The 20395-nt window shown below is 46.9% G+C and overlaps 1 protein-coding gene across 2 annotated transcripts in view; it reads right to left on the bottom strand.

Moving 5' to 3' along the window:
* The window catches only part of CSMD1 (CUB and Sushi multiple domains 1), a 2062046-nt gene that overhangs the window by 450321 nt on the left and 1591330 nt on the right, over nt 1-20395 (bottom strand). The window lies entirely within an intron of this gene.

Raw genomic sequence — 20395 nt, 5'->3', positions numbered from 1 at the left:
AGTGTTTACAAACCAAACAAGCGCAGGTGCTACTGAGATCTGAGGGCAGAGGCATCCTACAAGATATGCTGGGACCTCCCTCTCACTCCAGAGAAATGCATGCAGCTAAGACTTTAACACTGCTGAAATTGAGGGTGCAAAATAGAAGGGAGAAACAACCATTTGTCTTTTTTTTAAGTGAGTTATGTGGTCTTGTCTTACCCACTTTATTTTTTTTTTTAAGATTTATTTATTTGTTTTAAAGGCAGAGTTACAGAGAGGCAGAGGCAGAGGCAGAGAGAAAGATATAGATAGATAGAGAGATAAAAGAGAGAGAGAGAGAGAGAGAGAGAGAGAGAGAGAGAGTCTTCCATCCACTAGTTCACTCCCCAGATAGCCGCAATGGCCAGAACTGTGCTGATCTGAGGCCAGCCAGAGCCTCCTCTGGGTATCCCATGCAGGTGCAGGGGCCCAAGATTTTGGGCCATCTTCTACTGCCTTCCCAGGCCATAGCAGAGAGCTAGACCAGAAATGGAGCGGCTGGGACTCGAAGCAGTGTCCATATGGGAGGCTGGCACTACAGGCAGAGGTTTTACCCGCTAGGCCACAGCACCAGCCCCAAATTTTGCCTTTATGCTGCCTCGGAACTTGAACCAGTGGACAATAATGTACTTCTTTCTTCGAAGTGCCTCAGCAGATAAGCAGTGATGAATGCTAGCACCATTCATCTCCTGTCCCTATGCCACAGCACATGTGGTCAGTGCTCATGAGCCACTGTGTGTCCTGATGGAAGCTAGATATGAGGCCATCTTGCCTACAGCACACCAACTGCAAACTCGCCTTGCTCTGTCTCCACTGGCCAGTGTATAGGAGCTTTCTCAGGCAGCACGGTGGCTATGGGAAAACCCACAGGACAATTGCTTCTCTTCCTTTTACTAGTAAACACCAACAATTAAGAAAAAGATGGAGGGACGAGTATTAATTATGGCACGTGCAAGTAATGTCAAGAAATCACAACCACAAAACAGTGGGTTTTGAAAAGAATTTTCATCTTTACAGCACATTTTAACACAGCAGAGGGACACTGGGTCTCCTCACTGTGTGATGAGGAGGTGGCAGCTTTGCTAACTGTCCTGCACTAAGAGGGACGGGGAGTTGCAATATGTGCCTCGCGCCTATTACATCCTGGGGGTCGACCCAGTAGACACATACACCATCACCATCACCGGATCCTCACCCAAACCCCATGAGCTAGACGTGAGGATGCCCGTTCCACAGATAGTTCTCAGCAAGTGGAAGTGAGCTGTAGAGAGAGGTTGGGTTCAAACAGGGATCCCGGTGCAGGGGCGCCGAACACCTGCGGCTCCGACACCTCTCACTACATACTTGCTCAGAGAACACAGAAGCTGAGGAAGGGGGAGAAGCCTCGGCAACACAGGAGCAGCAGGAGAGGGCACAGTGGGGAGACGGGGAGACAGGTGGGAGGATCCAGAGGGGAGCACACAGCGGCCAGGGTAGGGAGGGGAAGATGCAAACGAGGGTCCCTGATTTATCTCAGTAGAGCCCACAAGAACAAGAACAAAGCCAGGTAAATCGTTAGAGGATAAAACTTCGAGAAATGACACCGAAAATAACACCCAGTGGCAGCTGAGGGATTATATCCTTGAAAGAAAGAGCATAATTCAAGTTGTATGTTGTAGAAAAGGGAAAAGCATAAAATTTCGATCCATCATCTTGACTATAAGGAGATTGTAGCAGAGGAAACAATGCAATGATGGCTGTTCTGAGCACACCAGTGGGAGAACGGAGTGTAATGGAAAGTCAAAAATCCTGTCCGGGACCTGGATGGATAATTACAACGTTGACAAGAAAGTGAACAGTTTGGAAAGATAACAGTAAAGTTGAAATGGTCTGAAAACTAATCTGAAAAGTTTGTTGCAATGGAATTGACTGCAAGGAAGGAAACAGCCAGTCTCAGGGAGGAAGAGAGAAGAGCGGCAGGGGGCGATCACAGTGCACACACCTCCCCTCCCAGAGCAGCCAGAGCTCCGAAACCTGGACCGCAGACTCACAGCAGCCACACGGATGTCAGACGGCATGGCTTACTGCAAAATGTGTTCTTCTCACCCTTCCAGATATGTATTTTCAGACTGCTTGCAAAATCTACACCAGGAATCCCAAACAAGGGCCCTGCCATGTTTCTTTCAATCATTTGAAAGACCCACTTCATGGATGTTGAAACTGAGGCTCAGAGACTTAGTGATTTGTACTTGGTCACACTTCAAAGTCAAGGACAAAGCCCAGAGAGCCATGGAATGAAACTGCTCTCTCTGCAAGCAGACACTGTCTGCTCCAGTGCAGGTTCCATTCTGTGTAGACACCAGGAAAGCTGCTTAGGAAGCCTGCTTGGAAAAATAATCTTGTGACAATAAAAAACGAAACAGGAAAACCTGACATTCCTGAAAACAGTCTCACTTCTGATGAAGAAGATACGTGGTGAAGTAATCTGGATTTTGGAATTCTGCTTTCTATTTGCTAGAACCAGCTGGAAATGTAAACATATATTCATGGTGCTCCATGGAATATTTTTGAACTCTAACTGGTACCCTTAATAAATTTTCTTCTGTCTTCAAGCACTAATTGAGTTGCAGGAAGAAAGGAAATAATTAGCATGCCGTCTGCTTGCTCCTGATGACTTGTTAGCAGAGGAGTGGAAGATGTAAAGAATACAAGAATTGGAAGAATTCGAGTTCATTTTCAGGAAGGTGGAAAATCCTTAATAAAACTAAAGCACTGCATAACATCAATTGTTGTATGTGGAGTCCCTCATTACTAAAAGGATTAGGAAAACATCAAAGGAGCAATAGGAATGATCAAAGATCCGCAGGCACTGATACCAAGATGAAAGGCTCTCACTGGGAAAGAAAAACAATGCAGCTCAGTGGTCCCTGGCTCCCTCTCACACATAATGGAAAACAGCAGTGTAGGTATTCCTCATGACACAATTTCGATAGGTTAAACACTTTAATGAAGTAAGATGCTAATTTTAGCAGTAAAGATGAATAGCTGGTTCTGACAAAGGGAACAAAAGACAACAAAGAAAGGAGGATGGCTTGGTCTTTGTCCACAGAGGATGGACTTCCGGAGGCGTCTCCAGAGGAGGGCTAGAGCAGAGCATTGCAGAGGGCCAGGAAGTGCAGGCAGGGGCAGACCCCTGTACAGAGCAGCACAGGGCAGGTCAGAGGAGTTCCCAGGGATGTGAGGCTCTGATTTGCTCAGGCACCTGACTGCTCGCTGCGGCTCAGCCTCTCCCTCTGGAAACTGCTATATGCTCACAGCCCAGGAGCCCCATGCAGCCTTAGACACGTCACTCAGAATGACCATCAGATTCCATCCCTGCCTCAGGAATGTAGCCACCCAGAATGGCCAATAAGATCCAAGTCCTGCCTCTGGAGCACACGGGCCACTTGGGTTGGCCATCAATATTCTGTCCCTCTCCCAGGAAACCGAAACTCACTTAGAATGGCTAATCAAATTCTATTCTGCCTCAGGAATGCAGGGGCTACTTGTGATGGCCAGTAAGATCCCACCTCTGCCTCAGGAACACACAGATCACTTGAGACGGTCAATCAGAACCCAACCCTATCTCTGGAAGGTGAAGGTCACTCAGAACGGCCAATCAGATTCTTCACTGTGCTCGACCCGGCAGTGATGGTGGAGCCTGGTGGAGACAACTCCACTCAGAGGCACTGCTGGGCTTGGGACAGACACGCAGGAGGTGTCATGCTCCATTTTCTGAGATGAACTCCAAGGGCACTGTCAGCTCAGGGGAGGTGGGAGCTGCTTCTGTCAGTCACAGGGACAGGAGGCCAGGATGAAGCCTGGCTGCAGGTGACATCATTGGAGCCGCTGGGAGCTGCTTAGAGTGGGTCTCTTGGTTTTTATTTTTTTTTTAATTTATTTATTTTTTTTTAATAGCAGAGCTAAAACAGAAACATTATTGAAGGATGCAGGACAAACAAGGTGAGGCTGAGAGGCAAAGGGATCGTGAATGGGGCGGTGGAGAGTGAGGACACCAGACAGGGAGCACGCGCCAGCATCCCTTGGTGGAGCCCTGCTCAGCAGGGCTCAGGTGCTAACCACAAGGGTGTACTGGAGCACATGCTGCCTGCGCATCTTCTTCTGAGACTGGTGGGGAGGAAGGAAGAGCAGGTACAGAGGACAAGGCCTGTGGGGCGGCACAGACGGGCAACTCCTGCTTTTCTATCCCACAGGAGACTCAGTTCCCCAAGACCTGGGGGAGAAAGGCGGCTGTAGGTTCAGCAACAGAGGTTGGACAGAAAGGAAGTTGGGCAGAAAATGTTCTAAGTCCCCAAGTTCTGATGAAAGGATTGCATGCCAAGCAAGGATGAGAGCCCAGAAGAGGTGGCAGTGAAGCCATGGCCCAGCAGGTGACACAGACGACTCTTGGCATCCGCAAAAAGCAGACTTCTGCCAGACAGAGCTCTCTAGGGACCCATGCAAAGGAATATAGCAAGAGATTATCTTTACACACTCAAGGTAATCATTGCCAACTTTCCCCAGTCCCATTTTTATTTTTTACTTTATTTTTTAAAGATTCATTTATTGGAAAATCAGTTACGGAGAGAGGAGAGAGGGAGAGAAGGAGAGGGGGAGGGAGGGGAGGAGAGGGAGAGGGAGAAGGGAAGGGAAAGGGAGAGAGGGGGATCTTCAATACACTGGTTCACTCCACAAGTGGCCACAATAGCCAAGCCAGGCCAAAGCCAGGAGCTTCATCTAGGTCTCTCACATGGGTGGCAGGGATCCAAGCACATGGGCCACTTTCCACTGCTGTTCTCAAGCCATTAGCAGGAAACTGGATTAGAAGTGGGGCAGCTGAGACATGAACAGGTGCCCATATAGGACGCCTGCATTGCAGGTGGTGGCTCAACCTGCTGGGCTACAATTCCAGGCCCCTAGTCCCATTTGAAAAGACACAGTTTTGTGGATCATTTTCTCACTTCTCCACTAATTTGGAAAGACCATGCAGGCATCATTTTGTTTCAAAGGAAGACCTCGTAGCTATAGCAATAGACAGCTTCCCCAAAGACAAAATGCAAGAAACAAGATGAGAGCCAATTATAATGAACGTAAAAAGAGAGCAAACAGAAACCCAGTCCACCCTAGCAGGCCAGCAGAAGTGTGTACCACGAAGACCTGGGAGAGGACCACATGGAAATTTGTTTCCTCCTCTTCCCTCTCCTTTCCAGGACTCAAGGTCTATACTGCCTAAGGCGGCATTCAAAGCACTTTTAATACAATTGATCATTCAGATTGCATCTAGAAATAAGGGGTAAAAAATTATTTTGAAATTTGCATAAAAATGGTATAAAACCAGTGAATTTTACAAGGAAGCTGACATTAAATGGACTTATTTTAGAGAATACTTCAGATTGAATTCAGTTTATCTTTTCAAAAAATTTTGAATCCAAGTCAGCAGAAGCCCCATGTGATTGTGTTTCCACTTCCACTTCCATTTCTTGACTCTTGCCATATGCTGGGATATGCAAGCAGTTGACTTGCCCGAGTCAAATACAACCCCAGGCTCCTCACCGGGGTTGTTGCAGGAAATCTTCCCTTATTTATTCTATCTTCCTCCACTGGGAAGAGAAAAAAACAAAGGACTTCACGGGAGGGCCGAGCAATTAGTATTTTGAGACTCAAGCTAGAAAAATTATTAGTATTGTAAACTTTGAAACATTTGAAAAAAAAAAAACTGCTGCTTGGGTCTTGAGATCATCCCAGCCAGCTTTGCAATGCTCTGGAGGTCAAGGGAAGGCTGGTTACGAGCTCAGGGCCATCTGTGCTGCTTTTGGGAGCTTCACTGGCCTGCAGCTGGCCATGAAATGTGCTCTGAGAAGCACCGGATCTGCTGCTGTACGTTCACCTGTGCAGCCTGCAGGTCAAGACTGGCTCCAGGGACAGACATTGGCTGTGGACCTCAGACCTCAGTCACCTCCAGCCTCTGACTTGTGCCTTAGTGCCACCACTGCCTCAGGATGCCATGAGGGCCTCAGCCTCTGGGTGGCATGTGCCTTAACCCCGCCACTGCCAGCCCCGTCGTGGCCCCCAGCCTCTGATGACATATGCCTTAACACCGCCACTGCCTAGCAACACCACCTAGCCATGGCCCTTCGGAAGGTCCACTTACGCCCCAAGCACTGGTTACAAAAAGGCCCCTTCAATTCTCCAATGAAATTTGGGGAAATTCTCAGCATTTAAGGATCTTGATCACCGTCCCATGTACTGTGGCTGTCCAGTCTGTGTGGTTTTGCACTTGGCATCAGAGTTGCTTCTTGCCATGCTGACAGCCCAGCTGTGCTCTCTCCCATGCCCTCTTGGTGTGGGAATGACCCTGGGGCAGAAGGTGGCTCATTACTTCAGGCAGTGGTCTCCTTTCCATGTGCTAGCCCTTTCTAGAATCTGCTTCTATAAGAACTAGATAGTGATTGGACGGTTGATTCCCACTGTTTGCAGAGTTGGGAAAAAAAGCCTGCCAACTATCCCCCTGCAACCCCTATTATAAAAGGTGTTATTAAATACCAGACACATCGGGAGAAGGTGGGAGCAAACTGAAACTCCAGCCCAGGTGTCTTGGCCAGCGTCTTCCACGGCACCCTCCTGGACACTCACCACATTACTAGGTTTCTGCTGCTCACTCTAATTTCCCCAGAGAAAAGCAGGAAAGGTAGGGCTCTACATGCAACTAGGTTAGAGAAACATGATTAAAGCTAAAGGAAAAAGCACTTGAATAGAACCATAACAAACCATTGTGACGAATGGTTTTTCCTGGCTTCAAGGCATGGACAAATGTGGATGGTTCAGAGAAACAGGGTATTCAGAGAGGACAGCAGAACCATCTACAGCTTTCACATCAGTAATGCAAAATTTGATTTACATGCCAGTGAATAAAATTCAAATTGCAATGGACTGTTTGGTTCAGATCACAGAAACAAGATTGCAGGAAACCTGAAGAACAGAAGGAAGAAACTGTTAAGAAACTGTGCTTCATTGTGTTTGACTCAACCTTCCAAGTAGAGAAGACTTCAGAGAGTGTGGCCCTGTGCAAACCCGTCAGGATCAGGAGCGGCTGGGAAACCAGGAAGATCATTCCACTGGGAGCCTGAGAGACAACCCAGACGCACACGTCCCTCCTTTCAATTATTTCCCAACTCACCACCCTTCAAAAATGCTCAGAGCACTTTCATCCCTGCCCGGTCCCGAGACGCAGATGGGAGAGTGCCGCCCAGTCAGCCTGCCGAAGCATCAGCTCCGTAACTCCTCTCCCTGCGCGACTTCCACTGCTGCTTATCTCAGTTTACTTTGAGATGGAACCTTGATCTGCCAGAGTCAATGTTACAGTGAGTGGGATGTAGCTTAAGCAAACGGGCCACTAAACCTGGAATTTAAATGTCACATTTCTACGTTGGAGTTTAATGTTCTCTGGCACCACCTGCTCTCCTGGCTCACATGTGCTGATACATTTAAATATGCAATAATGGCTTATCTCGTGTTAGTTAAGAGGCAGCCGTGTTCATAATCCACACCGGAAATGTAACTCAGAAAAAAACAGAAATGTGGAATAAATAGGGCTCCCCAGAGAACACAGTTTCCTTAAAGATTGGAAGGTTAAAGTCAATGCTTTTCTAGTCTAGAGTTTTGTTGTTATTCTTTGGCTTGATTTTTTTTAATAAAATCATATGTGGCGTAGTGGTAAAGCCACTGCCAGCAGGGTTGGCATCCCATATGAGTGCCAGTTCAAGTCCCAGATGCACCATTTCTGATCCAGCTTTCTGCTCTGGCCTGGGAAAGCAGTAGGAGATGACCCAAGTCCTTGGGCCCCTGCACCCACATGGGAGACCCGGAAGAAGTTTTTGGCTCCTGGCTTCAGATCAGCACAGTTTTCAGCCATTGCAGCCATTTGGTGAGAGAAGCAGTGGATGGAAGACCTCTCTCCCTCTGTCTGTCTGTCTCTCTCTCTCTCTGCCTCTGCTTCTCTGTAACTCTGCCTTTCAAATAAATAAATAAATATTAAAAATAAAATAAAATCATATGTGAATCTTCTTGGTCTCTGGTTAAGACAAATGAACTCTGGGCCAAAGGAAAATAACAGCAACAAACACATATGTCAAAGAGTTCAGGCCCGGATACTCAACTGTTAGCATGCTGGGTGAAGAGGTGGCCAACATGTCGCAGAATCCTGTGCTCTGGAGTAGCCAGACTGGAACGGCACTGACAGCCAGAGGAGGTTGTGTTGATCACTTTGCCACTGTGCTGGAATTCTTTAAATGTTTCAAAGCGAAATTAAGCTGTTTCCAAAGAACTGGAATGGGGGAATGGGCCTAGACTGTGCATAAAGGCCCAGTGGTCCCACATAAGACTGTAAAGATCGAAGCAGTGCGGGGTGTGGCCAGCACTTTGGCCATTCATCCTTTAATTCACCCATCATGCACAGAGTACCTGAGAACAACCAGCTGCCTTGCCCTCTCCAGAGCTGCATGGAACAGAGGTAAGGAGACCCTTGCACAGCCTCCAGGCAGACAGAGGCTGGTACAGGGGAAGTTCAGAGGGGCTAGGATTTTCCAGAAAAGTACCTGACAGCATCTGGGATGCTAAGATCATTGGAAAACATAACCCAGGAGCCAGGTAAGGAAGATGAGCAAGTCATCTCCAGCAGGCGATCCGAGAACAAAGATCCCCCCCGGAGAACACATGCCAAGGCAAGAGAGCAAAGAAAGACCACCGTGTACCTGGGTGACGCCTGGGTGTGGGAGCTGGGGCAGGCAGCACCTAGGGAGAAGCCAGAGGCTGGCCACTGGTGCTTCCGAAAAGGCACCGGGCAGCTTCAGGAGGGGTGGGAACACTCGATGCCCCCAGGACAGTGTCGCCCAAGTCCCCTGTTGGGATGTGGGGCCGACTCCAGGACTGAAAAATGTGGATTCACAAGCTGGGAGCACCTGTCTCACTGTCAGCTCAGGGCACCCTGGGGACTCTGGAGGTGCCCCCTGCGGAGGGCCAGGGCCCTGCTGGGCCTTCAGAGGTCCTGATACTGACGACAGTCCCCCGTTGGGATGTGGGGCCGACTCCAGGACTGGAAAACGTGGATTCACAAGCCGGGAGCACCTGTCTCACCGCCAGCTCAGGGCACCCTGGGGACTCTGGAGGTGCCCCCTACGGAGGGCCAGGGCCCTGCTGGGCCTTCAGAGGTCCTGATACTGACGACGCTGCTGCTGCACCACAGTCCTTCAGCAAGCAGTGACCCTGGCCCCTTCCCCGGGAAAGCAGAGGCCGGCTACGGGGCAGACGCCTCAGCAAGCTGCCTCTGGCTGGGGGAGCCAAGGCTCTTCTGGAACGGTGATGCTGAACTCAGATGATTTTTCTGAAATTATTCTTAGTGTGAGCCCAAAATAGGGCTTGTTTTCACCACGCAGCAGCACATCACGGGGAAAATTTCCTTTAATTTGCCCCCTGCTACAATTTAAATCGCTACAGAAAATCACATAAAGCATGATTTGTGGAAACGCAGCTCATCAGCTGGGCGATGAGCTCTGACTGGATTTGATTTTTGCAACAAAAACTGACTTCAGAGTTAACCCCCTTCACTGTAGACATGGAGCCATGAAAACGGCAGCCACCAAGGCTGCAGGCTCACAGCCGTTGGCACAGTACCCAGGAGCTGAGCGTGCCCCTGCTCATCCTCCGGCAGGGCTGGAAGCCACACCGAGAGAGCCGCGCATGGGCGAGAGGTTCCTCTCCCGGCTCTTGGGACTCAGTCGGCCGCTGTGTGCCGTGTGCTTTTCTCGATGGGTCTCCTTTCAAACCCAGCCCATCCTTGTAATATTTTAGTAAGAATTCTAGTATCATTAAATGCGAGCCTGGATTAAAAGTATTTTTTCATCCTTAGTGGTTACCTTCATAACTTAGGATACAAATTTTAAGACACGGAGTGGGGAAACTGCCCGGCCTGTGGAAGCTCTTATACGTGAAGTTCCGAGACTGGTTCCATATGTGGATGCTACACGTGTGTGATTCCAGTAGAACCATGCAGATAACAAATTCATATATAACTCATGTATGTTGTATCTATTTATAAAGTTTATATACATTTTATATCTCTATAGTGACAGAGTATATTGGTTGTATATATTGCATTATATGGCCATACTATATTTTTATCACACTTTGTCTTTTGGGATTTTGAGTAAATTGTTTTTAATTGGATATTTTCTTTTCTAAGAATGTTTTAAGCAAACAAAGCTCACCTATCTCCCACTACTCTTCCACATACCTAACATAATTACCTTAAGATCCCTCCTTGCTTTTGCAAACTTTGCTATCTATTTTTCCATTGATTCCCTTATAGCACATTATCCAAGGGCATGGTCTACACAGATGTGTATGACAGCATAGAATACCCTCATGCTAACACAAGTTTCGTAAACAGAGTCACGTAGGTTTGCATCTGCTTATCACAGCCCAGGTTCTGCCCAGAGTCCTCCTCTGAGTTTGTCAGATCCTTTCCCACATTCTGAGATTCCCTGATAATCAAGGGCCTCTGGCTCTGCAGCCCAGCTGCTCTAAGACAAACTCTCCTGTAAGGGACTAAGCAAACTCAGCACCTTCTGCAGGCATCAGGAGAGGGGGGGGGAGACAGGGATGTCTCTGGGAGACCAGAGATGTGAGCAAACAGAGAGAACCCCAATGCATCCAAGCTCGAGAGCCTAGGGGATGGTGGTGGAGGCAGGTGTGAAGGGGCTCAAAGCTCACCTCTCCTTGTGTTCCCAGGAGGCCACACCTTGGGAGGGGAGGGTCCCTGGGGAAGACGACAGTGCCCACGGTAGCTGAGGCCCTGAGCGTCTCACCGCAAACACTGGACGACTCCCAGAATGCTTGGTACCCCTGAAAACCCTCAGGATCAGCTCACTATCTTGGGGAGGTGAGGGAGGGGAGGATGGGGTGAGGGAACGCAGTGCCAAGACAGATCACGTTGATTTCACTTTGTGAGAAGGTCTCTGAAATAAGCATGAACTGATTTTTTAAAGATTATTTATTTATTTATTTATTTGAGAGTTCAAGTTACAGACAGTGAGAGGGAGAAACAGAGAGAAAGGTCTTCCATCCGTTGGTTTACTCCCCAATGGCCACAGCAGCCGAAGCTGTGCCGATCTGAAGCCAGGAGCCAGGTGTTTCTTCCCGGTCTCCCATGCGGGTGCAGGGGCCCAAGGACTTGGACCATCCTCTCCTGTTTCCCAGGCCACAGCAGAGAGCTGGATTGGAAGAGGAGCAGCGGGGACTAGAACCGGTGCCCATATGGGATGCTGGCACTGCAGGTGGAGGATTAACCTACTGCACCACGGAGCCAGCCCATGAACTGATTTTAAAATAAAGCGACACAACATACTTGCACAGCAGTTTGTTTAGAGTTGTAGACTGAGGGACAGACAGTGTCTCCAGGCACGCGGCCACAGACATTGGAACCTTGTGGGAAGATCTGCAGGGAATCGTGGACGGCTGCTGACAGCTCGTCAGAAGGGGAGAGAACACCAGTGCACTGCTCCCTCAGTACTGCTGGGCTTACAGGTTTTGCCATGAGCACTATTATTCATACAGTGAAAAACCTAGTTTATAGAAAACTCTGAAAATTAAGAAAGAAAAATACATGGGCAAATAGAAGCTTGCAGTTCTTGAGCTCTCACTTCATAGGTTTAAACTCATTAGAATTAGACAAGAAACTTCTGAGGCAGGTGCTAACCCTCGCCCTGCCCTTTCTTTTTAATGAGGAATCTGACACTCACAGAGTTTCAACGCATGGCCCCAGGCGGCCAAGCTGCTCCCTGAGAGAGGCAGCTCCAGAGCCTGTGTCCTCAATACTTTACCTTGGTTAAGATCAAGTCATATCAAAACCGAGACAGTTAAACTGCATGCAGATGTCAGCTCTGTATTTCCCAATACTAGAAATCTAAGCACCTTTGTTTTAAATCAAATAGCATGCAATTATTCAAGTTTGAGGATCACCTTCATAGGTGATTTACCCTTTATATCCAATTGTGAGCTTGATTCAGAACTCTAGAAATACCAATTTCTAGAATGCCTGCTTTTGATATATTCTCCAAATGCTTTCAAGCCTAAAATAGTAATATTAGTTCTCTTGCTTTAATTTTCTTTTCAACTTTGCAATCTCACTTGGTCCAAAGATAATACATGGCACTGACTGGTAATCTCTCAAGGACCGATGACTAGCCACATTTTCATGACATCTTCAATGTTAGCAATAATAGTCCATTGAGACCATTCACAGAGCACTAATTAAAGTTCAATGTAATTATAATTAATGTGGCATGGGCATCAAGCTGAATTATGACATGTGGAAGAATATTCACGTTTTAACTAAGAGTACTTTATCCCTTAATAGTCAAGGATCCACGATTTTGAGATGATGCAAGTTCTACTCATCACACTATAAACCTTACGATGTATGTCCCCAGTTTGTCCTCATGGGAAGTATCTGATATGTCACTGAGCTCTTGGAGTCTACCAAAGGCATCAGCAAATGTAGGTCGTGTGGAAAGACTGCACCAGTCCCACGCTTTCTCCAAAGACTGTACAATCACGCCGAAGTTCAACTAAAGGTCAGATCTAAACTCCCAAATGTCAGGAAGTATTCAGCAATTATCTCTGCATTTTAGCCCTAACCTTTACATGGAATGTAAATAAAATCTTTGGTAATAGCATTTCTTACTGAAAAGAGGCATTAAGCTACCACTTCACCCCCTGTTTCCAGCAAGCAGGAATCCAGCTCATCTTTGTAGACACAGACACTCAAATTAGGGCCTCTCCTCACCAAAGAACTTTTTAACAGTGAAATGAACTTGGCGCACATGGAAGAAAGCAGCCTGATGGGATGTGTTCATTCCCGTGAGCTCAGGACAGTTCCACCTCCTGTCTACTGTTTTGGGGTAGCGGGATGCTTTGCTGCTACCTGCTTCACTAGCTTCATAAACAATGACTTCTCACTGTACTATTTTTTTCCTTTGACAGGCAGAGTTAGAGAGAGAGACAGAGAAAGGTCTTCCTTCCGTTGATTCACCCCCAAAAAGGCTGCCACAGCCGGCACACTGAGCCAATCCAAAGCCAGGAGCCAGGCACTTCCTCCTGGTCTTCCATGTGGGTGCAGGGCCCAAGCACTTGGGCCATCCTCCACTGCCTTCCCGGGTCACAGCAGACAGCTGGACTGGAGGAGGAGTAACCGGGACAGAACTGGCGCCCCAACCGGCACTAGAACCTGGGGTGCTGGCGCCACAGGCGGAGGATTAGCCAAGTGAGCCATGGCGCCGACCTCACTCCACTTTTTCAATGCCTGAAAAAACTCCTGTTACATACAACCCAAAATCAAAGAGCATACTCTCTGTAAAATCTGACTCTCCATATTGCTAGTACTTATTTTCACCTACACCCATACCCACATACATTTATGGTGTCAAATTGATGTGAAAGAGGTGGGGTTTAATTTTAATCCATGTCCTTGCCTCCTACTTAGAGAAGCATTCTAAGAACAGGCACTTATATGGTGTACAGAGTGGTAAATTTATTTAAAAAATGAGAAAACAAATACACACATGAGTACAGTTGAGGGATGGCGTGGTCCAGGAAGGAAACAGGTGAGGGAACTAAACAGAGAGAGGGCACCCTCAGTGCCTCCTCTCATCCTGATCTCTGACAAGAAGAAGGAAGAAAGAAGAAAGATCCTGTTAATTGCTGGCTTCTTTGACAAGTTTGGAAGGGGAGTGGTGGGGCCAGCTCTGTAGCATAGTAGGTTAAGCCTCTGCCTGTGGTGCTGGCATCACATATGGATGCTGGTTCCTATCCTAGCTGCTCCACCTGGCTGCCTCTGACCCAGCTCTCGCTAATGGCCTGGGAAAGCAGTGGAAGATGGTCCAAGTGCTGGGCCCTGCATCATGTGGGAGACCATGAAGAAGCTTCTGGCTCCTGGCTTCAGACTGACCCAGCTCCGGCCATTGTAGCCATTTGGGGAGTGAACCAGTGGAAGGAAGATCTCTCCCTCTGCCTCACTCTGTAACCCTGCCTTTCAAATAAATAAATAAATAAATATCTTTTAAAAAAGGAAGGGGAGTGGCTAAACCTCTCACCCTAGGTCCCAGGTGAATGGAGATAATTCTAGGAAGGACTCTATTTGGCTATTTGACAGGTAGGTATGTTGTGGGTGACCTTTATTAATTATTTTAATATTAATATCTCGAGGGTCCTTGCCGTCTATTCAGGTAAGAATTCTGAATATCAGCTTGAATAAAACAGGCGACATGGTAAGTTTTAGTATTTATTCAATAAGAGAAATACACAGGAAAGTGAGGGCTTTATTTAAGGGAGAAAAGAGTCAGGAATTTAAAGCAGGAATTTTATACCAGGCTTTTCGAGGGAGTAGACCAGAGACTGCAAGGGAGAGAAAGAGCAGGTGGGCAGGAAAGCAGGGGCAAGCAGGGTACAACATGGGCTCCACAGGGTTTATCTGCTTCCAAAAGGGGAGTGGTCATGATAATCTGATTAACAGGTGGGTGTATACAGGTAGGGGCCTGAGATCACAAAGGGGGCAGGAGGGGGTGTGGTTTTCCAGCTCATAAATTAATTAATTTAATCCTATCTGCTTACCCATATCAGCAGATGGATTACAAAGCGCGGGTGGGTTAGGGGGGTCTTCTGGTTTTTAGCTCCTGAGCTTAATCTAGCTATACCATATCAAAATGTTTTAAGGAATACAACAATTAATGGAGCAACCAAAAAGATATCATAAACGCTATTTCAAAGGAGAATGCAAAACACACACACATACACACAATTAGAGTTACAGAAAACAATTTGCTAGTAGATTCAGAAGTAGACAAGAGCCACAGGATGGTGATCAACTGTATCTCCCGCAAGAACATTTGCATTTCAATGGACAGGAGTCATTTGCATAGCAATCAGTTTTCTGTAACTTGCAGAAAAAAAATAGCTCAAAGGTCACAAAGCTCCAAAGCTCACAATTCAAATATTTGGGTTTGGCTTGCTAAAGCTTACAAACACCAGCAGAGGGGGAACTGTGGAGGGCTGCTCCAGGGAGCTGGGAAAGTCCCAAAGCTGTGGACGGTGCAGGCTCCCCAGCAATGCAAACCAGCTACCTGGGAACATCTGCTGGATCCAGCGAAAACCCTCCCTAAGAAGGCACTGCTGCTACAACTGCGCTTCTTGGATTGTAACTCAGTTTTCAGCATCAGACTGTCCGGCCTGCCCACTGCGCCCTGCAGTGTGTTCAATAAATATAACTCAACCCACTCTATCTAACAAAACGAGTTCTTTTATCACCTGTGACATTGTCAGGGAGGAGGTTAGCAATCAGCCTGTGTGTGTGAGAGGGGCCTAAGGAAAACAAAGCACCTGCAGAGGCTCACCTGGGAAGCAGCCCTGGATTTTATACTTCCTAGGTCTGCCCAGACCCTGATAACTTTTCCTGTGGTCCCAGCCCTCCCCCCAAGGAGAGCTCCCTGGGAGAATCCTCTCTGCTCAGCACCACACGGGTTACCTGGAGCAATAAATCCTTCACGGCCTTCCTCCAAGGCAGGCGCCCAGGGGAGGCTCCTCTGCCCTGCGCCAGGGGGGCTCCGCAGGCTGACAGCACTGAGCGGTGAAGCCTTGGGAGGAATTCCACCTAACTCACACTCAGCAAGCCCTTCGTCCTGGAGGAGGAGGTGGAGGAGGAGGTGGAGGAGGTAAAGAAAAAAAACAGAGCAGGAAGAACTGGAGCCTTTCCCTTACAAGCTCCAGTTTGAACAGACTGCAAGCCAAGCGTCAGCTCCGCCTGGCCTGCCAGGTATATTCTCTCCACTTAACCTTTCCTCAGTCCGAGTGGCTGGTCAATCTCTCCCTCGGGTTCTATCCCATCCATTCTGATGGATGCCCTACCCCACTAAACCTCGCTACCTTACTTACCACTGTTCTTCGTCTCATGTCTGAATTCTTTCTTGTGTGAAGACAAGAACCTGCCCTTCCCGTCTCCATTAACATCTCTGACAATGACCGAGAGACAGACAGAAGAGGGCGCGTGTAAGCGCCGAGCACCCTCACCCTGAGGAGTGCTCCACGTCTAGCCTTTCTTCTTGCCTTGCCTGCTGTGCCCTCTGGCAGACAAGCCTGCTCACTGCACCCATGCAAGTGCCACTAGGGTGCTTGCTGCTATGAAATGCCCATGACAGGAGGAACCGTGTGACAGAGGGAGAGGGCACAGGATGAATCCACATTCAGGCACACCTGTCCAATCCTGTGGCCAGTCCTGCTAGGAATGTTTCATGGAGACTGAGGCGTGCCCACTCCTTCCTTTAAACTAGCCACTCGGGCCCTTCCCTGTTCTGTCTCTCGCCGCACCCTCGCGTCACCATCAGGAATATCTAGCAAGAGATGGGAGCACCTCTCTCTCCTCTCTCTCTGCCCCCTTCCTCACGAAAGTCAGGAAGGGAGGGGACGTGGGGGCTGCAGCTGACCAGATGGGTTCCCTGCCCTAAAAGAGAGACGCTTTGATGCCCCCTGAGTAAGAAGGAAGCCTTAACGCATCAACCCCTCAACCTGCTGGATGCCTCTCCCTTCTCTGCACTTCAGAAGGTCTTTCCTTTAGCTCTTGAGTACAGGAGTATACGACTCTGCCTCTTTGTTTCATGATGTATTTCATGGTCCTGTGTGATGGCCTCATATGCTAATAAAGTTGTTTTTCTGTTTTCCATGCTATTGTAATTGACTTAGGTAATGAGAGTTTTCATGTTCCTTGAAGGGTTTGTTTTTCTGTTGCTATTATTGAGTCTTGATTGGGAGAATGGAGTCTTAGAGTAGCTTACGTTATGTATTTTTAATGTTTGAGTGATTACCTTAACTCTGATCAGCTTTGACCCACAGCTGTGGTTAAAATGTTCAGGTTAAATGTTTGACCAAACAGTTGGACTCTCTGACAATTAAAGTTCTAAACGGAGTCTTCTGATTTTGGGGCTTCCAATCGGATTCCTGGAACTCTCAAGGGATAAGACACCAACTTGGTGAGATAATGGCTGTCTGAGTCATTTCAGATTATATAAAGTATATTGTAAGGTTAAAAAAAACGATGCCAAATTTACGTTGTATTCATGTCACTGTTTTCCAGCTAGAGTTGTTTTATAAAAAAATGAGAGTAAATTCTGTATATGCAAGCCTTTACACTGTTACACTAAAGTGAGCCAACACAGATTGGTTCAGAAAAATGTTCATCCAAATGCCCTTTGGTTCACTTGGCTTACATGTGTCTTTGATATGCTTTAAATTTGTTTTTAATTTTTTAAGGATAAAAATATTTTCAAAGTTGTTAGCATACACTAGTGCCTGTGTTTGCTGTTCTAGACGTGCTATATTTATCCTTATCAGTTACTTAAAAACATGGAAGTATACTTTTGTCCTTTGTGGCATTATTCAATATCTCAGTGTCTTAAGTCATCTAGGAAGAGTTGCTAATTAAAACTTGGGTAAAGATAAATAAAAATATGGACATGTGTACTGTTAGCAGCAGAAAGAACGGGCCATCAAAGAAGGAGGTACCTTTCTCTGAAGGGAGGAGAAAACTTCCACTTTGACTATGACCTTGTCTAAATCAGATCGGAGTCGGTGAACTCAAGGGGCTTCCATAGCCTTGGCAGCTCATGACAAGAGCCTCAGGTAATTACTGATGTCATAAATGAGTTTCAATTGTTAAATCAACAACAGGATTCACTGTGCACTTACTCCTCATGTAGGATCTCTGTCCTTAATGTGTTGTACTATGTGAATTAATGCTATAACTAATACTCAAACAGTATTTTACATGTTATGTTCTGTGTGGGTGCAAACTGATGAAATCTTTACTTAATATATACTAAATTGATCTTCTGTATATAAAAATAATTGAAAATTAATCTTGATGTGAATGGAATGGGAGAGGGAGCGGGAGATGGGAGGGGTGCGGGTGGGAAGGAAGTTATGGGGGGGGAAAGCCATTGTAATCCATAAACTGTTCCATATTACGCAGTGGTTTCATATGCTAACTCTTACATTTAAGGTTTTTATTTCTGATTTATTTGATGACCAAAGAGACAAAGATTTTGTGTTCTGTTGAAGTAATCTAATGTGTTCTCTTATGTTTCTTAAGTTCTGATTGTTAGAAAGCACTGAGTCTAAAAAGTTAAAATTATCTTTAAATAAGCATTTATTTAAAAATATTTGGTCACTTTACCAAAGTCACCCTAAATGGATGGATATTATTTCACAGTGTTAAGGAATTCCACTTTGGATACTTTAACTTCTCTTGGCATCTTTAATAGGCTTTCTGAAAACCAAGGTTCTGAATCTTTGGACTCTGTTATTTCCAGGTGGGCCCCTGGAAATGTCAAAGGATATATCTGATCTTGTAGAGATGATATCCAATTGGGCTACTGTGATTATACTAAAAGAGTGGCCAAGATGTGAAATGATGCTGAACTTCAGTTACGAGCATGCTTTGTTCCAGCTGCTCCAGTCTCTGGCTTGAAGGCCAGATTCTTTAAAGGGGGGCTGACATAGGCTCAGCCAAGCTAACACTGAATTACAAGGCGCTCTGGTTCAAAATCTGGATCAACGGAGGTCCAGCCAAAAGGGTGGAAGGGTACCAAAACAGCCTTAGATACGACTGGAGCCGGCTATGCAGCAGATACTGGATAGCTGTGTTCCAGGAGCCCAAGAAAGCCCTAGTATCCACAGGCTGATGATGAAAATCAGGAAGCCAGAAAACTTAGCAGATGAATCAAAAAACTCAATTTTGAGTTACATGGTAAGTTCTAGTGTGAACTTACGGGTCACATGACTAGTTAAGCCCGGCCCGGGCCCAGCCCCTGCTTGCTACCTGCTGAAAATCTGGAAGCCTAGGGATGGCAGAGATGTCTGCCACAGCTTCTGCTGTGAGTCAGGCTGCACAGTGAGCACTGGTCAAATCTGAAAGCCCGGGAAGTCAGGCGACGCCATCAGGGAGACCCGACTTGCTGCCTCATTTCTCCTCTCTTCTCCCCAACATGGGAAGTTGACTCTATTCTACAGGACTCTCCACTATAATGTACGTTTGATCCCCAGACCCTATAAAAAGGATGACTAATCCTTTATGTAATAATACCTAGCCACAATACAGAGGACCAAACAGCATAGCCAGAAAATGAGATTAAACCACGAAATGATTTTGCAGCTAGATTTATTTTTCTGTGCACATGGTAAATTGACAGAACTCCCCTTTTAAACCTAATTGAGGGGCAGATAGGAAGTCTCACTGACGACCTCAAAACATATAGTCAGATCACTACAATTGATCTTACCTGTAGGTCACAGTTCTCCTCATAGGCACTGTTTTAACTCACAGAATTTTCCCATGACCAAAGCTTTCTAGCTCACTCTGATATTAACAGAAATCTTTGACAACTAGGGATGGGCTGAGCACCGCCTTGACTGACATCATAGAGGCTGCCTCCGTGGTCTACTGTAACAGAGACCAGCAGGAAGATGAGGAGCTGGGCAGCAGCAGCCATGTGAGGATAGGTGGCAGGCCCATTCATGGCTGCTTTACATGGTAATCTGCCATCAAGGAGACCCAACAAGTCCAGACCACCCCAAACTTTCCGTTTCTCATATGAGGAGCCAGGGTACTAGGCAAGCAGCTAAAGGCCCTTCATTCTACCCAGGTTCCAATTTTAACTACTGCTATTGAGAGGGTGGCCTAAGGCCAGTGACACTGTAGGTGAAACTGTAAATTTCCATGTAGAGACACTGCCTGTTCTGTACTAGCCTCCTGTTCAGACCAGTTCTCTTCCTAGTTCAGCCGGGTTCTGGGAGTCAGTGTGGTGCCTCCCTTGAGGGGGTTCACACCTCCCTTGTGATATCTCTTTCAGTACCACATGGATAGGTCTGGCCTCACACATACCTGGCTAGGCTTTAGAACCAATCTGAAGATTATGAAGTCTGAACGCCTCTCCTGTCAGTCCCTATTGGCTTTAAATGGGAAAAAACAAACAAACAAACAAACAAACAAAAACAGAGCTTAGAGTAACAGCTAACTTAGACAGTCCTGCACCTATCTGGACAGGCCCTCACAGAGGACTTAAGGGTCCTGGCTCTTGAGGGGGGTGCAAAATAATCCAGAATGCAGATGGTTTATTAGTCAGTCTCCCTCAGCAATACACAAACATGTGTGTGTTCCCAGCTTCCTTTTCATGCTTACTCTCATGTACATATTGACAAAAATAGCCTGTAACATGTCAAATTGTTAGGCAGGAAGACAGATGTGGGTCTGCATGTG

This window comes from Oryctolagus cuniculus, chromosome 8 (genome assembly GCF_051225735.1).
Source record: "Oryctolagus cuniculus isolate XC-2025 breed Fujian yellow rabbit chromosome 8, ASM5122573v1, whole genome shotgun sequence".
NCBI classification, from domain to species: Eukaryota; Metazoa; Chordata; class Mammalia; order Lagomorpha; family Leporidae; genus Oryctolagus; species Oryctolagus cuniculus.
The sequence above is the reverse complement of the archived record's forward strand: the minus strand, read 5'-3'. Positions and strand labels throughout refer to the sequence as shown.